Source organism: Lagenorhynchus albirostris, chromosome 17 (assembly GCF_949774975.1).
Source record: "Lagenorhynchus albirostris chromosome 17, mLagAlb1.1, whole genome shotgun sequence".
NCBI lineage: Eukaryota > Metazoa > Chordata > Mammalia > Artiodactyla > Delphinidae > Lagenorhynchus > Lagenorhynchus albirostris.
The window spans coordinates 41,304,651-41,317,268 of record NC_083111.1 but is presented as its reverse complement, the minus strand read 5'-3'; the positions used below and the strand labels follow the sequence as shown (position 1 = coordinate 41,317,268).

Below are 12,618 nucleotides of genomic sequence, written 5' to 3'. Positions count from 1 at the left end.
GAGAACTTTTCCCTGAATGGTCCCAGGTTAAATTCTGCCAATGGAAACACATATATGAGATCTGAAAGGCAGAAAAGGAGAAATCATTTCTCTCCAGTACACCTTCAGGCAGCTCAGACGACAGGGAGCTGTTTTCCTAGACTTCTGAGAAAATATCAGACAAACCTGAAAAAAATGACATTCTATTTTTAAAAGGGTGTGGGGGGGGGCTGAATTCTGAAAAAGGGCAGTGGAAACGTTCCAGATTAAAAGAGGCAAACGAGACATAACAACTAAATGCAATACAGCCCGCCCTCTAGATCCGCAGATGCAGAATCTGAGGATAGAGGGGGTCTGACAGTACCATGCTATTTTATACAAGGGACTTGAGCACCTGCGGATTTTGGTATCCGTGGGCAGAAAGGTGGGGGAGCAGGACGTGGGGGAGGGAGGGCTTTCTGAAACCAATCCCCCCTGCGGATACGGAGGGATGACTGTAACTGACACTATACTGGGTCCTGTACTAAAAGGGGAAAGTGCTGCAAAGGATATTACTGTGTCAATTGACAGAATTGGAATGTGAACAGAAAATTAGATGAAAGTGTTGTATCAAAGTTAAATTTATTGTTCTGGTTATATAAGAGAATATCCCCATTTCTAGAATATACACACTGAAGTACTTAGGAGTAAAGGACCATGATGTATATAATTTATCCTCAAATGATTCAGAAACATTTTTAATATATAACATATAATGTAAATATTAAATATGAAAGAGAGAAACCACCTATATAAATGATAAAGCAAACGGGGTGAAACGTTAGTAGGCGAATTTGTATAAAGAGTATATGAATATATAGGTACTATTTCTATTCTTGCAAAATGTAAGTTTGAAGTTATTTCCCCCCTCAAAAAAAGTTAAAAAATATATATATAATGAAGCATTAAATAAACTATAGTGAATAATGCAAGACAAACTAGGATAGTTGTCTTAAATATCCAGTCTCAAAATAGGCCCAGCCTGATAGCTACAATTAAAAAACAATACATTTGCTGTTTTTTTCTAATTCTTCTGTGAACAAAAAGTGAATTTACTCTTCTTGCAGAAGACAAATGCTCCCTGGCTATGGGAAAATAACCTATCATACACAGGGTGTCATTCTAAACATTTAAATATGGGACATTTGTGGCTTTGCTGGCCACTGTGTCCTACGAACTAGATTGGGACAATATATTTCCTGCAGATACTGGATGAAATGGGAACAGATATTATATTCCTTATAAAAATTCATCATGTAAAGAGAGTAATCCAAATTATAACCACATCCCCAAATTGCAGCATTGCACACTTTTCACTTTGAAGAAGGAAGTCCCCAGTACCCATGGAAATACAATTCTGTGTTGTTTTAACAGAGAGCCTTATAGTCAGTTTCTAGATCATTTAGAAAAGTTTCCAGTGCTTGCTTGGGCAGCACATATACTAAAATTAGAAAGATACAGAGAGGATTAGTATGGCCCCTGCACAAGGATGACATGCAAATTCATGAAGTGTTCCATATTTTAAAAAAAAGAAAGAGAAGATGGTGTACTAGGAGGATGCAGAATTCATGTCTCCTCACAACTAGGGCACCTACCAGGCACCAGTGGGGGACCACAGACACCTAAGGAGACGGGAGGAACCCCCAGCAACTGGGACGTGGGGCGTGGGGGGGAGTGAAGGGGGAGGAGAAGTGGAGGCGGGACTGGACTGGTGCCCCTGAGGCGCGGCTGGGGGAGGGGAAGGGATCCCACGCCAGAAGGGGGAAATTGGGGAACCATTGGGAGGGCAGAGGATCAAAAGGGAGCGTGGCCAGGTTTCCCGCGCCCACTTGGACCACCAGGAACCTGCTGAGATCCTCTGCCCACTGAGAAGGTCCAGCCGCGCGGGTCCTGAGGGAGTGGGAGGGAGGGAAGGGGGAGCAAAAGTAAAGGTCGGACCTCCTGGACCGGCACCCCTGAGGGGTGGCTGGGGGAGGGGAGGAGTTTCTATAGCCAGCGGGACCCACCCATGCTTAGGGGTCCAGCAGCGACCAGGGAGACCCTAGGGGAGTCAGTGGAGGGGGGGGTGCAGCGTGAAGGAACTGAAGGGAAAGGGCCAGATGCCTTCCCTGTCCACTTAGACACCCGGGAGCCTGTTGGGCTCCCAGGACTAATCCTCTGCCCTCAAAGCCTCCCTCCTGCCCTGCAGAGCCCAAGCCCCGCCCCTACACCCCCACCCAGGGCCCCACCTCTACACTCTGAGACCCCCTCCAATGAGCTGAGCCTAAACCGAACCCAAACACCCTCACTCAGGGCCCTACCTCCTAACTCGGGAACTCCACATTCCAGAGGCCCTCCTTTCCACGTGCTGCTGCTCCCCTTCCATGCAGGTCCTAAGCAGAGGCCCCGCTCCACGTTTGAACGTTGGCCCCCCCACCCACGTAGGTCCCTACCCACCCTAAACCCCACCCCTGCCTAAGTCGTTGTCGTCGTCGTCCCCCCCTCCCCCCCCCCGTCTAAACTCTGCCCCCATACCCAAGGCCTTTTATTTTTTTCCTTTTCTTTTTTTCCTCTTTTAGACTGGGATTCTGTTTTATCTTGTTGATTCATTGTTGTTGATTCTTTTGTATTTTTATTTTTCCTAATAAATCTTTTATTTTTCTAACTTTATTTTATACTTTGTTAGTGATCTTTCCTTTTGGCTTGTTACCCCTCCCCCCCTTTTTTTTTCTCTTTTCTGTTGTGGTTTTATTTTACCTTGTTGCAGTTGTTTCAATTATAGTTTTATTTTTACTAATATATTTTTAATCTTTCTAATTTTATTTTATTTTTTATTCTTTGATATTGTACTGCTCTTTTTTCTTTCTTTCTTCCTTTTTTTTTTTTTTTTTTTAACTGCACCATGAAGCTTGTGGTATCTTGGTTCCCAAGCCAGAGGTCGGGCCCAAGCTCCTGTGGTGGGAGCTCTGAGTCCAAACCTCTGGACTAACAGAGAACCTCAGACCCCAGGGAATATCAATCGGAGTGAGGCCTCCTGGAGGTCCTGATATCAGCACCAAGACCCAGCTCTATCCAACTGCCTGCAAACTCCAGTGCTGGACATCTCAGGCCAAACAACCAGTAAGATAAGAATACACCACCACCCATCAAAAAAAAAAAGGAAACGACCAAAAAAAATTTTACAGACGAAGGAGCAAGGTAAAAACCAACAAGACCAAATAAATGAAGACAAAATAGGCAGTCTACCTGAAAAAGAATTCAGAGTAATGATAGTAAAGATGATCCAAAATCTCAGAAACATAATGGAGAAAATAGAAGAAACATTTAACAAGGATCTACAAGAACTAAAGAGCAAACAAACGGTGATGAACAACACAATTAATGGAATTAAAAATACTCTACAAGGAATCAATAACAGAATAACTGAGGCAGAAGAACAGGTAAGTGAGCTGGAAGATAAAATGGTGGAAATAGCTGTCAGGGAGCAGAATAAAGAAAAAAGAATGAAAAGAATTGAGGACAGTCTCAGTCCTCTGGGACAACATTAAATGCACCAACATTCGAATTATAGGGGTCCCAGAAGAAGAAGAGAAAAAGAAAGGGTCTGAGAAAATATTTGAAGAGATTATAATAAAACTTCCCTAACATGGGAAAGGAAATAATCAAGTCCAGGAAGCACAGAGAGTACAATACAGGATAAACCCAAAGAGAAACACACCGAGACACATATTAATCAAACTATCAAAAATTAAATACAAACAAAAACTATTAAAAGCAGCAAGGGAAAAGCAACAAATAACATATAAGGGACTCCCCATAAGGTTAACAGCTGATTTTTCAACAAAACTCTGCAAGCCAGAAGGGAGTGGCAGGACGTATTTAAAGTGATGAAAGGGAAAAACCTACAACCAAGATTACTCTACCCAGCAAGGATCTCATTCAGATTCGATGGAAGAAATTAAAACCTTTACAGATAAGCAAAAGCTAAGAGAATTCAGCACCACCAAACCAGCTTTACAACAAATGCTAAAGGAACTTCTCTAGGCAGGAAACACAAGAGGAGGAAAAGACCTACAATAACAAACCCAAAACAATTAAGAAAATGGTAACAGGAACATACATATCAATAATTACCTTAAATGTAAATGGATTAAATGCTCCAAGCAAAAGACATAGACTGGCTAAATGGATATGAAAACAAGACCTGTACATATGCTGTATACAAGAGACCCACTTCAGACCTAGGGACACATAGAGACTGAAAGTGAAGGGATGGAAAAAGATATTCCATGCAAATGGAAATCAAAAGAAAGCTGGAGTAGCAATTCTCATATCAGAGAAAATAGAGTTTAAAGTAAAGACTATTACAAGAGACAAAGAAGGACACTACATAATGATCAAGGGATCAAGCCAAGAAGAAGATATGACAATTGTAAATATTTATGCACCCAACATAGGAGCACCTCAATACATAAGGCAAATGCTAACGGCCACAAAAGGGGAAATCGACAGGAACACAATCATAGTAGGGGACTTTAACACCCCACTTTCACCAATGGACAGACCATCCAACATGAAAATAAATAAGGAAACACAAGCTTTAAATGACACATTAAACAGATGGACTTAATTGATATTTATAGGACATTCCCTCCAAAAACAGCAGAATACACTTTCTTCTCAAGTGCTCATGTAACATTCTCCAGGATAGATAATATCCTGGGTCACAAATCAAGCCATGGTAAATTTAAGAAAATTGAAATTGTATCAAGTGTCTTTTCTGACCATAACGCTATGAGACTAGATATCAATTACAGGAAAAAAAATCTGTGAAAAATACAAACACAAGGAGGCTAAACAATACACTACTAAATAACCAAGAGATCACTGGAGAAATCAAAGAGGAAATCAAAAAATACCTAGAAACAAATGACAATGAAAACAAAACGACCCAAAACCTATGGGATTCAGCAAAAGCAGTTCTAAGAGGGAAGTTTATAGCAATACAATCCTACCTCAAGAAACAAGAAACATCTCAAATAAAGAACCTAACCTTACACCTAAAGCAACTAGAGAAAGAAGCACAAAAAAACCCCCAAAGTTAGCAGAAGGAAAGAAATCGTAAAGATCAGATAAGAAATAAATGAAAAAGAAATTAAGGAAACAATAGCAAAGATCAATAAAACTAAAAACTGGTTCTTTGAGAAGGTAAACAAAATTGATAAAACATTAGCCAGACTCATCAAGAAAAAAAGGGAGAAGACTCAAATCAATAGAATTAGAAATAAAAAAGAAGTAACAACTGACACTGCAGAAATACAAAGGATCATAAGAGATTACTGCAAGCAACTATATGCCAATAAAATGGATAACCTGCAAGAAATGGACAAATTGTTAAAAAAGCACAATCTTCCGAGACTGAACCAGGAAGAAATAGAAAATATAAACAGACAAATCACAAGCACTGAAATTGAAACTGTGATTTAAAATCTTCCAACAAACAAAAGCCAAGGACCAGATGGCTTCACAGGCAAATACTATCAAACATTTAGAGAAGAGCTAACACCTATCCTTCTCAAACTCTTCCAAAATATAGCAGAGGGAGGAACACTCCCAAACTCATTCTATGAGGCCACCATCACCCTGATACCCAAACCAGAAAAGGATGTCACAAAAAAAGAAAACTACAGGCCAATATTACTGATGAACATAGATGCAAAAATCCTCAACAAAATACTAGCCATCAGAATCTGACAGAACATTAAAAGGATGATACACCATGATCGAGTGGCGTTTATCCCAGGAATGCAAGGATTCTACAATATACGCAAATCAATCAATGTGATACACCATATTAACAAAGTGAAGGAAAAAACCATATGATAATCTCAATAGATGCAGAAAAAGCTTTTGACAAAATTCAATACCCATTTATGATTAAAAAAAAAAACTCTCCAGGAAGTAGGCATAGAGGGAACCTACCTTAACATAGTAAAGGCCATATACACAAACCCACAGCCAACATCATTCTCAATGGTGAAAAACAGAAACCATTTCCTCTAAGATCAGGAAAAAGACAAGGTTGTCCACTCTCACCACTATAATTCAACATAGTTTTGGAAGTTTTAGCAACAGCAATCAGAGAAGAAAAAGAAATAAAAGAAAAAAGTAATAAATAAATCCAAATCAGAAAAGAAGAAGTAAAACTGTCACTGTTTGCAGATGACATGATACTATACATAGAGAACCCTAAAGATGCTACCAGAAAACTACTAGAGCTAATCAATGAATTTGGTAGAGTAATAGGATACAAAATTAATGCACAGAAATCTCTTGCATTACTATACACTAATGATGAAAAATATGAAAGAGAAATTAAGGAAACACTCCCATGTACCATTGCAACAAAAAGAATAAAATACCTAGGAATAAACCTACCTAAAGAGACAAAAGACCTGTTTGCAGAAAACTGTAAGACACTGATGAAAGAAATTAAAGATGATACAAACAGATGGAGAGATATACTATGTTCTTGGATAGGAAGAATCAACATTGTGAAAATGACTCTACTACCCAAAGCAATCTACAGATTCAATGTAATCCCTAACAAATTACCACTGGCATTTTTCACAGAAGTAGAACAAAAAATTGCACAATTTGTACGGAAACACAAAAGACCCTGAATAGCCAAAACAATCTTCAGAAAGAAAAACGGAGCTGGAGGAATCAGGCTCCCTGACTTCAGACTATACTACAAAGCTACAGTAATCAAGATAGTACAGTACTGGCACAAAAACAGAAATATAGATCAATGGAAAATGATAGAAAGCCCAGAGATAAACCCCAAGCACCTATGGCCACCTTATCTTTGATAAAGGAGGCAAGAATATACAATGGAGAAAAGACAGCCTAGCCTCTTCAATAAGTGGTGCTGGGAAAACTGGACAGCTACATGTAAAAGAGTGAAATTAGAACACTCCTTAACACCACACACAAAAATAAATTCAAAATGGATTAAAGACCTAAATGTAAGGCCAGACACTATCAAACTCTTAGAGGAAAACATAGGCAGAACACTCTATGACATAAATCACAGCAAGATCCTTTTTGATCCACCTCCTAGTGAAATGGAAATAAAAACAAAAATAAACAAATGGGACCTAATGAAACTGAAAAGCTTTTTCACAGCAAAGGAAACCATAAACAAGACAAACCTCAGAATGGGAGAAAATATTTGCAAACAAAGCAACAGACAAAGGATTAATCTCCAAAATATACAAGCAGCTCATGCAGCTCAATATCAAAAAAACTACCCAGTCCAAAAATAGGCAGAAGACCTAAATAGACATTTCTCCAAAGAAGATATACAGACTGCCAACAAACACATGAAAGAATGCTCAACATCATTAATCATTAGAGAAATGCAAATCAAAACTACAATGAGATATCATCTCACACCAGTCAGAATGGTCATCATCAAAAAATCTACAAACAATAAATGCTGGAGAGGGTGTGGAGAATAGGGAACTCTCTTGCACTGTTGGTGGGAATGTAAATTGATACAGCCACTATGGAGAACAGTATGGAGGTTCCTTAAAGAACTAAAAATAGAACTACCATACGACCCAGCAATCCCACTACTGGGGATATACCCTGAGAAAACCATAATTCGAAAAGAATCATGTACCGAGCTTCCCTGGTGGTGCAGTGGTTGAGAGTCCACCTGCTGATGCAGGGGACACGGGTTCGTGCCCCAGTCCTGGAAGATCCCACATGCCACGGAGCGGCTGGACCCGTGAGCCATGGCCGCTGAGCCTGCGCGTCCGGAGCCTGTGCTCCGCAACGGGAGAGGCAACAACAGTGAGAGGCCCGTGTACCGCAAAAAAAAAAAGAGTCATGTACCACAATGTTCAATGCAGCACTATTTACAATAGCCAGGACATGGAAGCAACCTAAGTGTCCATCGACAGATGAATGGATAAAGAAGATGTGGCCCATATATACAATGGAATATTACTCAGCCATTAAAGGAAATTAAATTGAGTTATTTTTAGTGAGGTGGATGGACCTAGAGTCTGTCATACAGAGTGAAGTAAGTCAGAAAGAGAAAAACAAATTCCGTATGCTAACACATATATATGGAATCGAAAAAAAAAGGTGGGGGTTCTAACAAACCTAGGGGCAGGACAGGAATAAAGATACAGACATAGTGAATGGACTTGAGGACACAGGGAGGGGGAAGGGTAAGCTGGGACGAAGTGAGAGAGTAACATTGACATATATACACTACCAAATGTAAAATAGATAGCTAGTGGGAAGCAGCTGCATGGCACAGGGAGATCAGCTCAGTGCTTTGTGACCACCTAGAGGGGTGGGATTGGGAGGGTGGGAGGGAGACACAAGAGGGAAGGGATATGGACATATATGTATATGTATACCAGATTCACTTTGTTATACAGCAGAAACTAACACAACACTGTAAAGCAATTATGCTCCAATAAAGATGTTAAAAAAAAAAGAGCAATAATACCAATAGCTGGTGAGGATGGAGAGAAACTGGATCTCTCATACATTACTGGTGTGAATGTAAAATGGTATAGTCACTCTGGAAAAGTATTTGTCAGTTACTTACAAAACAAAATATGCGCCTATCATACAGCCCAGCAACTATACTCCAGGGCATTTATCCCAGAAAATTGAAAATTTATGTTCACAGAAAAATCTGTTCGTAAATGTCCATAGCAGCCTTAGTTGTAAAGGCAAGAGAGAAAAAAAAAGAGACAACCCACATGTCCTTCAAGGGGTGACACTCTGGAATATTCATACAATGGAAGAGTACTCAGCAATAAAAACGAGTAAACTATTGGTGAGGCAAAAAACTGGATCTCAAATGCTTTATGCTTAGTGAAAAATGTAAACCACAAAAGGTTACATACTGGATGATTCTATATAACAATCTTGAAGTGACAAAACTACAGATTTGGAAAGAGATTGGTGATTGCCAGGGGACAGGGAAAGGGTGGAAGGGTTTTATATATATAAGGGTAGTAGGAGGGAGTTCCTTTGTAATGTTGAAAGAGTTCTATGCCTTGATTGTTGTGGTGGTTACATGAATCTATAGAAGGGATAAAATTGCATAGAACTACACACACATACACACACACACACACGAATGCATGTAAAAATTGGTGAAGATTGAGTAAGACCTCTTGTAACCTATAAGCTACTTAACGGTGTTAGACAATGTCAGTTTCTTGGTTTTGATATTGTACTGCAGTTAGTTATATGACATGTCACCATTGGAGGAAGCTGAGTGAAGGATACATGGAACTCTATGTACTATTTTTGCAACTTCTTCTGAGTCTATAATTATTTCACAATAAAAAGTTTTTTAAAAAGTTAAAAATTAAAATTAAAAGAAAGAAAAGTTTCCCAATTAAATGACATAGAAGTATCCCTTAAAAATAGTGCAAGACAGTAAAATGATCAGTGGTTGCCAGGTGTTGGCAGGAGGGAGGGCTGAACACAGAGGATTTTTAGCACAGTGAAACTATTCTGTGTGATAGGATGATGGTGGGATACATGTCATTATACATTTGGCAAAATATATACTGTACAACACCATGAATGAACCCTGATGTAAACTGTAGACTTTAGGTAATATTGACATGCCAATGTAGGTTCATCAATTGTAACCATCTGTGGAAGATGTTGATAGTAGGTGGTGTTGTGCATATTGGGGAGAAGGAGGTATATGGGAACTCTGTACTTTCCCCTCAGTTTTGCTGTGAACCTAAAACTGCTCTAAAAAATAAAATCTATCCAAATAGAAAAAAAAAGTTACTGCATATATTCCTTGGAGAGATTGGAATTTAAGCTTGGGGACTTATTTGAAAAGCTTTTTGGCAGGCATTTAAATGTATTTCTTGAAAGATTTATTGTAAATTGCATTTCTCAGACTACTGCTCTTTTAACCATCTGTCAAGTTATCTTATCTTACAATCCAAAAATGACATTTAAATCTGAACAGAGAAGTTTATCCATATTTTTAAAAATTAAGTTTTCTTGGCAGAAATTTGATCTTGATCTTGGAAACTTTATCATATAAACCTAGTACACTTCAAGAATCCTGTGACTTTTCCCAACAATGGATAAAAATTGATCAGGGATTTGCCTCAATTCAAACTAAGTTTACATATTTCTAACAGGGACATCATTTACTTATCATATTGAAAACTAAGGAAATAGTTTTATGCTCATCTATATCTTATTAGAAACATAAGGCTTAACACCCTGTACTAAAATAAATTCCAGGTATATGAGTGAATTGCAATGTAAAATTTTTTAATTTTTGTATAAAAAAGCCATGTAAAATACGTATCTATCTTTGGTAGGTTATGCATGATTATTTTCTTTGCTGTAATTTACCAATCTTCTATAATAAGTACATATTTTTTAATTTTTGTAAAAAACATTCAAGGCATAGTCATGGGTAAGTTTTTCAATGAAGCGTGAATCATATTCAAATACTCATACACAAAAAGACACAATGGCTGCTTTCTTCGGTAGAAAATTCCTAAATGATTTGCATATTACCTTCTCTGCCAGTGGTAGGAAATTATACAACAAATGCCTTATTTCTCAATATTAACTGCTGTAAATGACAAAACATTAACCTCAACAAGCAGTTATTGAGTAAGCTTACCATCTATAAAACTAGCTCAAAATAGGTATACAACCTGCAAAGTTAGAACATTGTATTAAGGTTTTCAAAGTTGGTGCCAGATTAAATGAAATTGAACAGAAACTTTAAATCTACATATTACCAGGGAATTTTTTTAAATTAATTTATTTATTTTTGCCTGCATTGGGTCTTCGTTGCTGTGCACAGGCTTTCTGTAGCTGCAGCAAGCGAAGGCTACTCTTCGTTGCAGTGTGAGAGCTTCTCATTGAGCTAGCTTCTCTTGTTGCGGAGCATGGGCTCTAGGCCTGCGGGCTTGCTCAGAAGTGGTGGCTTGCGGGCTCTAGAGCGCAGGCTCAGTAGTCATGGCACGCGGACTTACTTGCTCTGAGGCATGTGGGATCTTCCCAGAACAGGGATCGAACTCGTGACCCCTGCATTGGCAGGTAGATTCTTAACCACTGCACCACGAGGGAAGTCCCAAAGGAATTTATTTTTTAATGCAATAGATTTTCCTAGAATACTGGTATAAATAAGTTGTCCATACTTTTATGTAAAGAGAAGAAATTTAAGCATGATTTCATTTAAAATTCATTTTCAGGGCTTTCCTGGTGGTGCAGTGGTTGAGAGTCCGCCTACCGATGCGGGGGACACGGGTTCGTGCCCCGGTCCGGGAAGATCCCACATGCCGCGGAGCGGCTAGGCCCGTGAGCCATGGCCGCTGAGCCTGCGCGTCCGGAGCCTGTGCTCTGCAATGGGAGAAGCCGCAACAGTGAGAGGCCTGCGTACCAAAAAAAAAAAAAAAAAAAAAAAAAATTCATTTTCAAATAAAAATAAAAACTTTTACAGTTTGGAGCCAGATAGACCTGTCAAAATCTGATTCTGCAAATTATTAGCTGTATAACCTTGTGTAAATAGTTTAGCTGTTCTGCACCTCAATCTTCTTATTAGTAAAATTTGTAAAATGGGAAAAATAATCCCTGCTCCCTAGAATTATAAAGATTAGGGGTAACATAAGTAAAGCACATAGCAAATAGCACGTGCTCAGGAAACAGTGGATGTGGTGGTAATAGTTGTAGTGGTAAATGTTGTTGCTATTGAAATTTTTAATAAAATACAAATTTTACCACTTATGTAAAAAGGCAGGAAATAGTATATTAAACTTTGACATGCCTGACTCACAGATCCCTGGCCAGTTCTTGCAAAGAGACTTCCTCCATATTTGTGCCTCTCTGTACGCTTGACATTGAGAACAAACAAGGAATGTTCATAAGCAGCACAAATCCTATGTAACGAGTGGTCATTCAGCTGCAACCACCAAACTGCACTCCTCACCTGGTCTCCCTCTGACTCTGTGTGGAACCAACCCCAACACTCACCTCCAGCCCCTACTTCTGCTCACACCTACCCAGAGGTTTCTTTACTTCTTAGGCCAAGCTCAGCCACCAGGCCTAGTGGGCACTGGGACAGGCAGGCCAGGTGGAACAGGGCACCTGGTTCTAGAAGAGAGGCAAGGTGGCTGGACCAAGAGAAAAGGTCCAAACTTCTTGCTCCGCTGCAACTGGGCCTCAGCACATACAATCATTGCTTACTGCGTTATGACTCATGCATAAGGAAGTCCAAATTTGGAAGTGAAACAGAGTGGCAAGGTGGCCAAAGCAGCCAAGAAACAAGAAACAGAGGTAAGAGATATAGGCTCACAGCCAGGGACCATAGGACTTGGCACAGAGGACTGTTTCTAAGCTGGAGTCAAAACTCCTAAGGGTTGGAAAGGATGTTTTGATCTGGAAAATCCTGAATATCTTTTCTTTTCGGCTGCTTGGGGTCTTAGTTGTGGCACTCAGGATCTTTGTTGCAGCGTGCAGGATCTTTCGTTACAGTGTGCAGGCTCTTCTTACACAGTGCAGGCTTCTCTCTAGTTGTGGTGATCAGGCTATAGA

The 12,618-nt window shown here is 39.5% G+C and overlaps 1 non-coding gene across 1 annotated transcript; it reads left to right on the top strand.

Annotated features, from left to right (window-relative positions):
* Nucleotides 1-1,435: 1,435 nt before the first annotated feature.
* LOC132508446 (U6 spliceosomal RNA) lies at nucleotides 1,436-1,542 on the top strand. The gene has a single exon (XR_009536585.1). It is a non-coding gene; the product is annotated as a U6 spliceosomal RNA (small nuclear RNA).
* Nucleotides 1,543-12,618: the final 11,076 nt, after the last annotated feature.